Source organism: Phodopus roborovskii, unplaced genomic scaffold, assembly GCF_943737965.1.
Source record: "Phodopus roborovskii unplaced genomic scaffold, PHOROB, whole genome shotgun sequence".
NCBI classification, from domain to species: domain Eukaryota; kingdom Metazoa; phylum Chordata; class Mammalia; order Rodentia; family Cricetidae; genus Phodopus; species Phodopus roborovskii.
Window position 1 is genome coordinate 200607 of NW_026126087.1, and position 12765 is coordinate 213371.

A 12765-nucleotide genomic window follows, 5' to 3' on the forward strand; every position below is an offset into this window, starting at 1 on the left:
GGCATTCATAAGTAAGAGTAAGTATTTGTGTATTTATTTGGGAGGTGGATGGTTGAGTCCTCAAAAAGTGAAAGAGTAAAAAACAACTACAAACATCCCTGCATCTTGTGAAGATGTTACATCTGCTGCCAGGTATCATATATTTAGCCACTGCTGAAACACTATGGTGAATATACCTCTCACACCAAAATGAGCAAAAGAGAATACAGATGTTAGTATAACAGGTATTTTTTGTCACAAATGTACAATTTCAGTATAATCATAAGAAAACCTGAAATTCTTCTAAGGTAAAAAAAAAAACCTTAAGACACTATGTATATACTACACAGTAAACAGAAAGATAGAGAAATAGGTATGGTGGCATATGACTGCAATCCCAGGATCCAGGAGGTGGAAGCAGCTGGACTAGTAGTTCAAGGCATTCTCAACTATATTAGCCAGTTTAAAAATGCACCTTGGACTACACGACACCCTGTCTCAAAAATCCAAATCCATTCAAACAAGGAAAAAAGAAGTCAGGGCACAAAAAGATGACTATTAAAAAGCAGGAAGAATAAAACATCAGGAATCACAAAGGAATGGCTAGGACAACTGAAAAGTATTGAGAGAATGACAGAAAGGCTATTCATTCTAGAGTAGTAAGCTCTCAAAAGCTCCAGCATGTCTCATGGTAGAGGTATGACGAATGAGGAAAAGCCACTTCCAAATATAATGTGTCTCTTATTAAAAAAAGATGGATACCCCTACCATAAATGTCATCCCAAGATTATCACAAACATTAATTCAATGTGGAAAATTTGGGGACTGTTACCCTGTAGTTTGCACTAGTGAACAGAAGGGAAAAATATTTTTGTTTCCTCTTCAATGTCTGAGGACTTTCCAACCAGGTACAACCTTGAGAGAGACCAATTCTTTGAGACAAAAATACTCTGTAAATAAGAAAACAAGGAGAAGTTGCAAAATGAGAAGGACTAGAGGGAGGCTGCCAGACCAGCTTTTTGTAAGGCACCTGTAGAAGACAGTGATGGGTGAATGACAGACAAGGACATGCTGAAAAATGCAGGCATCAGATCCCCAGGTAATGAATGACCCACCACTCTAGGATCATATCACTTGTGTGTTAAAGAGCAATCTCTGCCACATGGTGATGACTGAGGAAATTCATGATCCCATGTTTGAGGTTGGGGAGCAGTTCTACATCCGGAGCCACTTACCTTCTGTGTGGTTCAGTGCTGGTCAATTTAGAATCCCGAGTTCCAGGTCCCCGGAGGTCTTAGGTTGCAGCAGCCTCCTCCCTCTCACAGATGGTCTACTGTTGGGTAAGAAATGAATGCACTAAGACCAAAATTCCAACATAAATCTCACGGCTCTAGTTCCATCTCCTGTCTGTCCTCTTTATTTACTTTATTTATTTATTAATATTTTACTTTTAAAATAGAGCATTGTATACATTATTTGAAAATTTCATACATGCATACAATGTAGTCTGTTCAAACTAAACCTCAGTCCTGCCCATATATCCTCCTCGATCCATTCCTACCTCTAAACTCCTCTCAACTATGTGCTCTTTTCATAGCCACTGAGTACAATTAGTCCTAATTGTACCCAAATTGAATTTTAACTTAATAGTTTATTGTACATTATTTCTGCGAATATTTGCTTCATAGTTCTTGGGGAAAAATATTTGGCTTTAATATTTTCTGTGTGTACTTCTACATATAGTTAACTTATTACAGTGGTTTATTTTCTTCTTTTATTTTGGGATTTAAGAATGAGCCTTCTACAGATACTCTATGACAAAGTTAAACTTGAAGACATACCCTTCCAAAATGATATAGAAATTACAACACAAAATGTAAGAAATATAAAAAGCAAAGCAAATGAAAATATCTCCTCAAATACAATGTCCAAAAAACTGCACACGTGTTTAAAACACTGGACAAATACTTTGAAAGTATATGTGAAAAAAAACTTCAAGGAGTTTCACACATATGAATGAAATGAAGGAATCAATTCAGAATATAATATATATATATATTCTAAAAATTAAAAACTCAATTAAATCAATAAAAACCCATAGAAAGTATCACCAATAAGCTATATTAGTCAAAATTAAAGAGTATTAAGGTTTTAAGAAAATTTGAAGGAAATTTCACATTTATACATGAGTAAAGGAAAAAGTAAGCAATCTTAAGCACACATTTCTGGAATATGACCACAAAATAAAATACGTCTACAGGCAGAAAACGTAGGTGAGATAAAAACCCAAGATGCAGAAAACAGTCCTAGAAATTAAAGCCAATGAAACTCCAGTGGTGCAATTGGTTAGAACATGGTACTTGTACAGAAATTAAAGAAGAAAATTTCCTGATAGAACATGAAAAAAAGGAACTTTATGCAAAAGAGGCTTTCAGACTCCAAAACGGATAATAACAAGAAAATAACTTCTGTAAGATGTATTAGATCTAAAATGGAATCCTATAGAACCATGGATAGTATGCTAAGACTAAAGAACAAAGACATAACATTGAAAGTTGCAAAGAAACATCCATGTCACTTAAAAATGACAACCAATCAGAACATCAGACTTCTTGGCAAAAACTTGAAAAGCCATAAAAATAGCAAATTATGTATTTTAAGTTTCAAAGCAAATAAAGGTCAAGTGAGACTATTATATCTCGTGTTATCTGCTAAAATCAATAAAGACTTTTCTAGATAAGCACAAACTATAGCAATCAGTTGCTACCAAGCCAGCATATCAGAAATATATTTAAAGGAATCCTACATAGAGAAGAGAAATAAATACAAAGTTAACTGTGAGGATACAGAAAAGACCTGATTTCATGATAGGTAAAGGTAAAGATTATATAGAAAAAAACCCTACAATTCAGTAAATAATCATGTGTCTGTTACATGAAAGGAGACTAACAATGCCAATTAATATCTAAACAAACCATGAAAACAAACAAAAAACTGCTTGAATGAAAAACCTCCCTTGATAATAACCCTAAATCTAATGGTCCTAACTATTGAATCTAAAGACATTAACTAGCTGATTGCATTACAGATAAGCCTAGACATTTGGTGCCCAAGGTAAATGAATCTACTGGTCAAGCATAAGTAAAAACTGAAAATGAAAGGGCTGAAGCCAAAATACCAAGCTATTGGAAACAAACAAACAAAAAACAAAAACAACAAACAAAAACAACCCCTATGCTCAGATCTGAGAAAGTAGATTTCAAGCAAAAAAAATTATTCAGAGTTGACATCCAATAAAAATTGGTAATAACCCACTAATATGTAGGGAGAAGGAGGAGGGGGAGGGAGTAGGAACTGGGATTGGCATGTAAAATAAGATTGTTTCAAAGTAAAGAATAATAATAAAAGATAGGATCAACACACTGTAATTAAGACATAGGCACAGCAAAGCCTCTTTAAAACTATTCTGGAAACAACTCAGGAAAAATAGCAAAAACTGTCAAATTAATTTGCATGAAATTAAAAAGCAGCTGCACAGCTATAGAAACAACAAATAGTTACAGCCAACAGAATGGTAATATTTTCTATCTATACATTTTACAGAGAACTTATATTTAGAATCTTTAAAAAACTTACAATATTAAATACAAAATATAGAAACCTACACACTGATTAATGACTAATCTACTGGACAGGTCTTACAGGAAAGAATACAAATAGATAATAAATAAATTCATAAATGTTTTAACATCCTTAGCCATAAGAAAAATAATAATCAAAAGTACACTGATAAGCTAAATGCTGGTCAGGATGTAAGGGAAAAACACTGGTGGAAATATGAAAAGCTTTATAGAAGATTCCATCTTATTGTTCATACTTACCACCTAAAGCAATCTAAACCAACATACCATAGATACTTGCACATTCACCTTTCTTATGTTACTTTTCACAATAACCAGGAATGGAATCAGCCTAAAATTCCATCAACAGGTGAATAGAGCCAAGAAATAAGATGTACATATGAAATGAAACTATTACCAAATGATAAAGTAAAACAAAATGATGTCATTTGTAGAAAAATACATGCTATCCACCAGGTTATTTAAAATCCTCCAGTCTCTGGAAGAGAAATATTACATGCTTTCTCTCACAAGAATAAGCTAGATTTAAATACATAAATATATACACATATACAAAAATAGGCAATGAAAATAAAAAGGATGTGTTTGAGTGAAGGAAGGATAATTATCCTAAGAGGCTCAAGGATTGTGAGGGAACAGGAGCAAAAGACCATGACATACATACTAAAAATGTCATAATGCATGTTTATTATGATTATGTTTTTTAAGGGATGTGCTGTGGAATAATCCTTATGTACACTGCGGATATGTATTAACTTACACTGGTTGACCAATATCTGACTGACTAATTCCTGAACAGGATAAGGTGAGGCAAGAGAGCCAAATTTCAAAAGCAGAGTCTGGGTTCACCAGCCAGATGAGAGTGAGCAAGAGATGAATGCGCCATGCTAATTAAGGTACTATCACAGTACACAGCATAAATGACCAATATGGGTTAACTTAATATGTAAGAGTTAGTTAGTAATAAGCCTAAGTCATTGGTCAAGCATTTGTAATTAATATTAAGCCTTTGAGTGATTATTTGAGAGTGGCTGTAGGACAGGAGAACTGCAACTACGGGAATCAGGAATGAACCCCAAAAATCTTAAAAAAAAAAAAAAAAACAAAAAAACAAAACAAATCAAAAAACCAAATGATTCATGACCAGTACTCTTCAAATGTTTTTTGAGCTTATATCCCTGGGTGAAACTATGAGGAAATATGACAATCAAATTCAGTGAGGTATCCTCAATAGTATCCTGGAATACAAAGGGAATACTTACTCCTGAAATAACAAATATGTGGCATTTATCAGAGTCTTATCAGAGTCAGTGGGCTATCAAAAACAAAAATAAAAAAATACATGAAGATGAAACTGGGAGGCATCATTTTGGGGAGGGGATGTGGAAGGAGATGGGAATGATGGTGGATATGGTATTTCATGTATACATATAGGAGATTCTCAATACTGAAACTTTATAATAAAAAGGAAAACACTGAAAATTTAAATAAATTCTGTAATAGCTTATGTCAATGCTAATATCATTTTTGACATTTTTAAGGCTTTATAAGATATCTTGTAGTAGAGATTATATGGGAGAACACATTTTAGAATTCTGAAATTATTTTTTAAAGTTTTAAATATAAAAGTTAGGCATGGAGGGAAACACTTCTAAATCTCACATTCAAAATGCAGAGACAGAAGAGGCGGAAAAAAAATCAAAGTTTCTGACCAGATAAAGAAGAACACAGAAAAAATTCAAAATGCCTTGGAAGTGAAATCATACTCATCTTCAATAGGAAACTGTATTTGAAATGCAAATGCATTTAAAATGCATATTAAATAAAATGAAAGGGAAATAAGTATCTACAACAGCTCATTTTCCTACCATTTCAAAAGTCTGGAGTATGAAAACTAATGAGACTAAGATGTAGAGAAGGAAAACAATGATTTGGGGTAGGCTTTGTTTTTCTGAGACAAGGCCTCATGTACTCAGGCTGATGCTACAAAGCAAAAAAAGTAATGTTTTGTGTTGGTGTGTGTGTGTGTGTGTGTGTGTGTGTGTGTGTGTGTGTGTTTTACAAGGCTACACCAGGTACTCAGGGTGTTTTTTTGTTTTTTTGTTTTTTTTTTGAGACAGGGCTTCTCTGTGGCTTTGGAGCCTGTCCTGGAGCTCATTCTGCAGACCAGGCTGGCCTCGAACTCACAGAGATCTGCCTGCCTGTGTCTCCTGAGTGCTGGGATTAAAGGTTTGCAGAACCACCCCGTGTTTTTTTTTTTTTTTTCCCCCGAGACAAGACCTCACTGCTTATCAGTTTTCAAGCAGAACTTGAAGATCTTCTTGCTTCAGACTCTGATATCCCACCACTCTCACTCAGTTCAGAAATAAAAATCTTTAAATTTATGTGTGAAGGATTTTAAATAGAGAAGCAGGCACCATGGCAGATGCCTTGAGCAGACAAGGCGAAGGCCTCGACTGAGCAGGGTGGACAAGGCAGAGACTTTCAGGAACGCAGAGGCCTTGCTCTGACAGGGAGGAGGCAGCGAGCTGACAGGGCAGAGGCCGCAAGACCGGGAGAGGCCGCGAGCGAAAAAGGCGGGAGGGACCGGGAGAGGCCGCAAGCACGAGAGAAAAAGGCGGGAGAGGCCGCGAGCGAACAAGGCGGGAGAGACCGGGAGAGGCTGCGAGCGAAAAAGGCGGGAGGGACCGGGAGAGGCTGCAGGCGAACAAGGCAGGGGGCGGGGCGGGAGAGGCCGCGAGCGCAAGAGAAAAAGGCGGGAGGGACTGGGAGAGGCCGCGAGCGAAAAAGGCGGGGGCGGGGCGGGAGAGGCCGCGAGCATGAGAGAAACAGGCGGGAGGGGCCGGGAGGGGCCTAACAGGTTGGGGGAGAGGGAGAGCGAACAAGGCGGCGGCGGGGGAGGGGGGACAGGGAGAGGCCGCGAGCGAAAAAGGCGGGAGAGACCGGGAGAGGCCGCAGGCGAACAAGGCAGGGGGCGGGGCGGCAGAGGCGGGAGCGAACAAGACCAAGAGGCCTTGAGCTGACAGGGAGGCGGTCGAGGCCTGGAGTGGACAGGGAGGGACCCTCGCTCTGACAGGGAGGGGGCCTCGAGAGGACAGGGCAGGAGCCTGGAGCTGACAGGGGAGAGGCCGCAAGTGGGAGCAAAGGGGACAGGGAGGGGGCCGCGAGCGAACAAGGTGGGGGGGGGGACCGGGAGAGGCCGCGAGCGAACGAGGGAGGGACATGGAGGGGACTCGAGTGGGAGCCAACAAGGCCCAGAGGCCTTGCTCTGACCTGGGGGGAGGCCTCGACCTTGGGGCAGACGAGGAGGGGGCCTCGGGCGGACCCGCGGGGGGCCTCGGGCGGACCAGGCAAGCAAGGCCCAACCATTAAGAAAGCCAGTGAAATAGACAACTAATGCCAAAGTAGGTTCAATTGATAAAAACAAACTTCTTCCCTTTACCTGCCGTGGGAGAATCTTCCAATTCCTTCAGCACCTCGCGAGCGGCAGCGAGATATACCTCCTCGCGCCACCTGCAAGGTCCTTAAAAAGCCCTCCGAGATCCCCAACAGTTCCTTTTCAAATGCCGTGATACAAGTGGAGAACTCCAATTGGCTTAGCTGGGGTCAGCTGACTTCTCTCCAAATCCTTCCGCGCATGTCTGTTCGTGAGGCCCCCAACCACCAAGTCATATTTAGGTGTCTATGCACTTGCCTACATCCCTCACTGTTAAGTTACATGTAAACTACACGAGAGCGTGACTTAAGTACTGCCTGAGTGGAAAATTATACCAAGCCAGGTCTAAGTTCAGGGACCAAAAGTCAGATACACTACACAAAAGAACAGAAGCTTTTCACTTATCGATGGTTCAGCGGTTAAGCAGCTCCAGCTGCTCTTCTGAAGTTCCCGTGTCGGAAGATACACAAAATGGATTCCCCTGAATCCACTACATTCTTTAAGTCTCTGTCAATAACAGATGCTCTCTTCTGGCTTTTGTGGGCACTGCCAGCACATGGTGCACAAATTACACACACACACACACACACACACACACACACACACACACGGGAGCGTGTGCGCGCACATGCGCGAGCACCACTATACTATACATCAAAAATATATTTCTTAGAAAACACTCATATTTATGTTCCTAGTTCTCTGATGTATATAGTAGTGGAACTATCCCTGATACCTGTACTTGCGGCATTTGGGAGGCAGAAGTAGACCACATAACCCTATCCGAGAAGAGCATGAACAGAGGTACCAAAAACCAATCTCTTAAAAACAGAAAAGAGGCCTGGTGGTGCCTTGGGTCCCAGCATTCGAGAGGCAGAGACAGGAGGATCTCTTAGAGTTCGAGGCCATTCTGGCATATAGAGCAAGATCAAGTACAGCCAAAGCTACATAGAAACGCTGTCTTGAAAAACATAAATAAATAAATATGTAACTAAAAACAGAAAACAGGGTCTGGAGAAATAGCTTCCTGGTTAAAATTAAGTTCTGCTCTTGCTAAGGTACGTTCTGCTCTTGGAAAGGACTCACTGGGTCATTTTGCAGCAATCATATGGTGTTTCACAATCACACGTAACTCTAGTTCCAGGGGATCCAATGCCTTCTGACTGCCATGGTCACCTGGCAAAACACTCTTATACATAACGTAAATCTAAAAAAAATTAAAGCACAGAAAATAAAAGTTATTCTTAACTCTAAAATTTTGGCAAATGGTTCTTATTTTCATCAATTGCTTTTTTCTGGATGGTAACACAAATATTTTAGTTTTCTTCTTACATTTGTTAATATGGTGAAACCAAACTGATCTCATTTTCAGAAGTTGAGTTACTGGATAACAACCACTTTGTAATGCTGTATTGTATTTTGTGTGTTGATAGATTTGAATTACTAGTGTATTAATGAAGATTTTTTTATAACTATGTACAAGAATACTGGTATTTTTTATTCTGACAGTTTTGGTTAGTTTGTTAGAGATTTTTGTCTCACAAAATTAAATAGGAAGCAAGTCATATTTATAGCCTTGAAAATATTATGCAGACTAGATTTATTTCATCTTTAAATTTTGATGGAATTTACAAGTTCATTGCTATGGATCTGGAGATTATCATTATTGCATTGAAAAAGTTTTTCAATTATTATTATTATTCTTTGGTTGTTTTGAGACGGGGTTTCTCTGTAACACTTCTTACTGTCCTGGAACTTTCTCTGCAGACCAGGCTGGCCTCAAACTCAAAGAGATCTGCCTGACTCTGCCTCCCAAGTGCTGGGATTACAGTTATGGACTATCACCACCCAGCTAATTTAATATTTTAAATTGCTTGCAGGCTAACCAAAATTCCTGTTCTTTTCTGGGTATTGTTTTTATCTTTCAAAGAATAGCTATGTTTTGTCCAATTTTCAAATTACTTATGTTGTTTATAGTGTCTTCTTACTATAATCCATTGTTTCTTCTGTAATAAGACCTTACTTTCAAGCTTGTCCAGAAATTCATCCTGACAGCTGGTGACCAGTTCACACCTACAGAAATAGCCTCCAAAGCATGTACTTTTGATTCACAGACACAGGCTCCGAAGATGCAGGCTCATATCCCTGGAGCTCAATAAATGCTGGACAAAGAAAAAAGCAGCCAAATTCTCCACCCAAGATGAAGGAATGACTGTTGAAGCCCAAGAGGGACTTGCTGTTTCTGATATTTCCAGTAGGGATTCAGGAATGGAAAACTCACCCTAAGTCTGTCAAAAAAAGATCAATTCCCAGCAGAAGAGGACCTACAGGAGTACAGGACCCAGAGGTAGATTTGTCAGAGTCCTAAAATGTTGTTTATTTATTGTATATTTGCAGGGCGAGAATATGAAGACAAGCCAGGGAACAAAATACTGATGTTAGGAACTTGAGGCCAAGATTGCTGAGCCCTTAAGATTCAGAGAGTGAGCTGTTCACTGATTTCAACCTGGGAGATCACCCCTGACAACCATGATACCGTATATTTCTGATAGAAGGTCCTACATTCAATCTGGAACCAATGATATATATATATCGTTCTCCTCCTGCATCTATTGTATATTTTTTCTTAACATTTAAGCACATGCCTTTTTTATTATGCAATATATAATGGGCATGCAGCCATAGTGAAGCTTGGAGAGGCTCCAAGCCTCAACTATAACCTGTGGCAAAAAGAGAAATAACATTTCTGAGGGGAAAGTAAGTATCACTTTAAAATTTACTGATGCTTAGATTTGTGGGTTAGTAGTCCTCTGACAGTGGTAATTTTCCTATGCACAATGATCTCAGAAATCAAATGCCATTTGGAAACATCCAGAACATCCCAATATTACTGTGACCTGTTTCTAATCCAATCCAGGTTGGAAAGAACTCTCCTTACTGACAGATTAAGCTCATTTTCTTAGTTACATGGACAGATGACTGTGTCTAAGGCCTAGAGATGTTTTCCAACTTATGTAGAAGGAAATCTGTTGTACATTTTTTTATTGTACCCTTATATGCTGCATCAAAATTGTATGCAGAAAAAGTGAGTCCCATTTTTTATTTTATTAATTTTTATTTAAATTAAGAATAATCTTATTTTACATACCAATCCCAGTTCCCTCTCCTTCCCTTCCACCCATTCATCCCACAAACCCCTATCCCATCCCTCATCCACTCCCCAGGAAGAATCATCAAATTCTGTCACATCATCTGGGGGAGGACCTAGGCCCTCCTCCATGTATCTGGGCCTAGAGATATTCCCTCCATAGGGAATGGGCTCCCAAAGTCCATTATGCTCTACTTGAAGTGTTGAAATGCTTTTCTATTCCAAAGTCACAAAGTCTTCCATATTAAAAACAAAACAAAACACAGTTGGGTCATTCACAATGATATCACAGATTTTGGTACCACCTCTGTCTTAGTCACTGTTTTATTGCTGTGAAGAAGCACAGTGGCCAAGTCAATTCTTATTAAGGAAATAATTCAAATGGGGGCTTCAATACATTTTCAGAAGTTTATTCCATTGTCATCAAGGCAGAGAGCATGGTGGGTGGCATAAAATGTATGGTGTTAGAGAAGTAGCAGAGAGCTACATTCTGATCTGCAGGTAGAGAGGCAGAGAGACTGGGCCTATCATGAACTTTTTGAGAACTCAACACTCCCAGGAACACATTTCAACTAACAAAACCATATCTCCTAGTTTTTCTTTTCTTTTTTTTTCCAGTTCATATTAATTTACTCTTCAAACAGGAAGGAGTTGACAATTTAGGGAACAAGAGAAAACCAACAATTCTTCTATTTGTGTTAGCTGTGCTCACAGAGACGGATTCATTACTTCTGTGCAGGGATTCAGTTGTATGTAAAATTGAACCTGCTCAACAGCTGAGGAAGATTAGAAATGATGGGTCCATATCCTGGTGCATTGTCATGCAATTCAAACAATGGTGCAGCTACCAGTTTGTAATTTTTCGGGACTGCAAACAAGGCTTTTGCTTGAAGCTGAACCAGAAACAACCTATGTCCTTGGGCTTTGTTATCTGTGCGGGAATATATGGATACTGAGAAGGTTCAAAATTTGGTCTCCATCAGTTACCAATGTAGTCATCGATGACCCAGTCTTATAGGACTCCATCTTGACGACCCAGTATCTCTGTCATTAAGCATTTTAGTCTTTCCGCTTCATCTTCTCCTGGATTAAGTTCACCACCATGTAATTTGCAGAAAGTTGTTCCCAGATGTAGCAGTAACACATGAGGCAGCCGGTGCTCATGTACAATCAGAACCCCTTCAACAGTCCTTCTCATCCCAATTTTATCAAATTCCTCCCGCATACGCTGAAATCTGGCTGCAACAGAGCTGTCCTTTTCTTTTGTACCAAAGGTATAATTGGTAAGTAGGTACAGGTTAATGGTGCGCTCCAGGGTGAGGGGCTTGGTCTGCTGGATGTACTTGTTGCCAAACTGGTTGACCACCCCCCACCCCCTCGGGGCCAGCCAATCTGTGAGCGATTCGGAGGCACCACATACATGGCACCACAGACATGCTGAACAGCTCCGACACAGGCGACTTGGAGAAAGCATGGGGTAGGGAGGGCAGAGGAGATGTCCGCGGGGCAGGCGGCGGTTATCTTTGTCTGCATCCTGCTCAGCAGCTGCTGCAGGCCATTAACAGTTGAGAGCAAAAGCAGGCAAAAGCACAGTCTCCTAATTCTTCTAATCCTTTCAAGTAGTTCCACTCTCTGGCAATTAAACATTAAAATATATGAGTCTACTGGAGTCATTTTTATTCAAACCACCACATTTTTACAATTATTACTAATGTTAAAGAGTGTGATGGTTAGTGCTGATTATCTTCCTTTAGCTGATTGAAGATAATATTTTTCCTTGGTTTTCATGGATACTATTTTTATCATAAAATACTTAATCCTTTGATTTGACATTTTATTTCCTAAAATATATTTTAAGAATAATATATTTTATATAATATAGAAGTATTTTCTTTATTTTGATAGGCTAATATTCAATTGCATGCATTCATAGTACTTTACTTATCTCTATAAATTGCTGACTATGTGCTATTTATGTTGCATTGTTTTTATGAATAGTGTTTTGAACATTTGTGTAAAAGTATTTAAAAACATGTTTCTGATTAGTTTCAAATGAAGATGTATTGCGGTTAAATAAGGATCAGGATAAACAAATAGGCCGAATAGATGTTTATTCAGGGAGAAATAACTTACAGCCTAGACAGATGAACACCAGCAATTTCCACGGATGCTCTCCTGTCCGAGTCCCACCAGCAAGAGAGCTTTTCCCGGCTCTTCCTCTGACCTCCTGCCACAGGTCACTTCCGCCCATGGCTCCACCCCCCAATGGGCATGGTCAGTGCCACAGAAGGACTATCTCACTACAATTCCCCTTTTAGTCTAAAGAAAAGATTTTGGCTTAATACAAAACTATATACAAAACAGTGAATAACAAGTGTGATCGAAGAAAAGGAAAATCGAGAACAAAATGACCTACATATCTAGTCCTAGGGTGAAGGCATAATGGAGTTTACAATAGAGTTGCACTAAGCTGGAAAACGTAAGTCTAGTACCTAATATATCTAACTAGGAAGAGAGAATAATAGTTGTGATAGTTTAATCTTAAACCTCATCAAGACCTG

General features: G+C 39.2%; 1 pseudogene; it reads right to left on the reverse strand.

Moving 5' to 3' along the window:
• Nucleotides 1-10887: 10887 nt before the first annotated feature.
• LOC127218420 (cleavage and polyadenylation specificity factor subunit 5-like) lies at nt 10888-11626 on the reverse strand (annotated as a pseudogene).
• Between the last annotated feature and the right edge of the window lie 1139 nt (nt 11627-12765).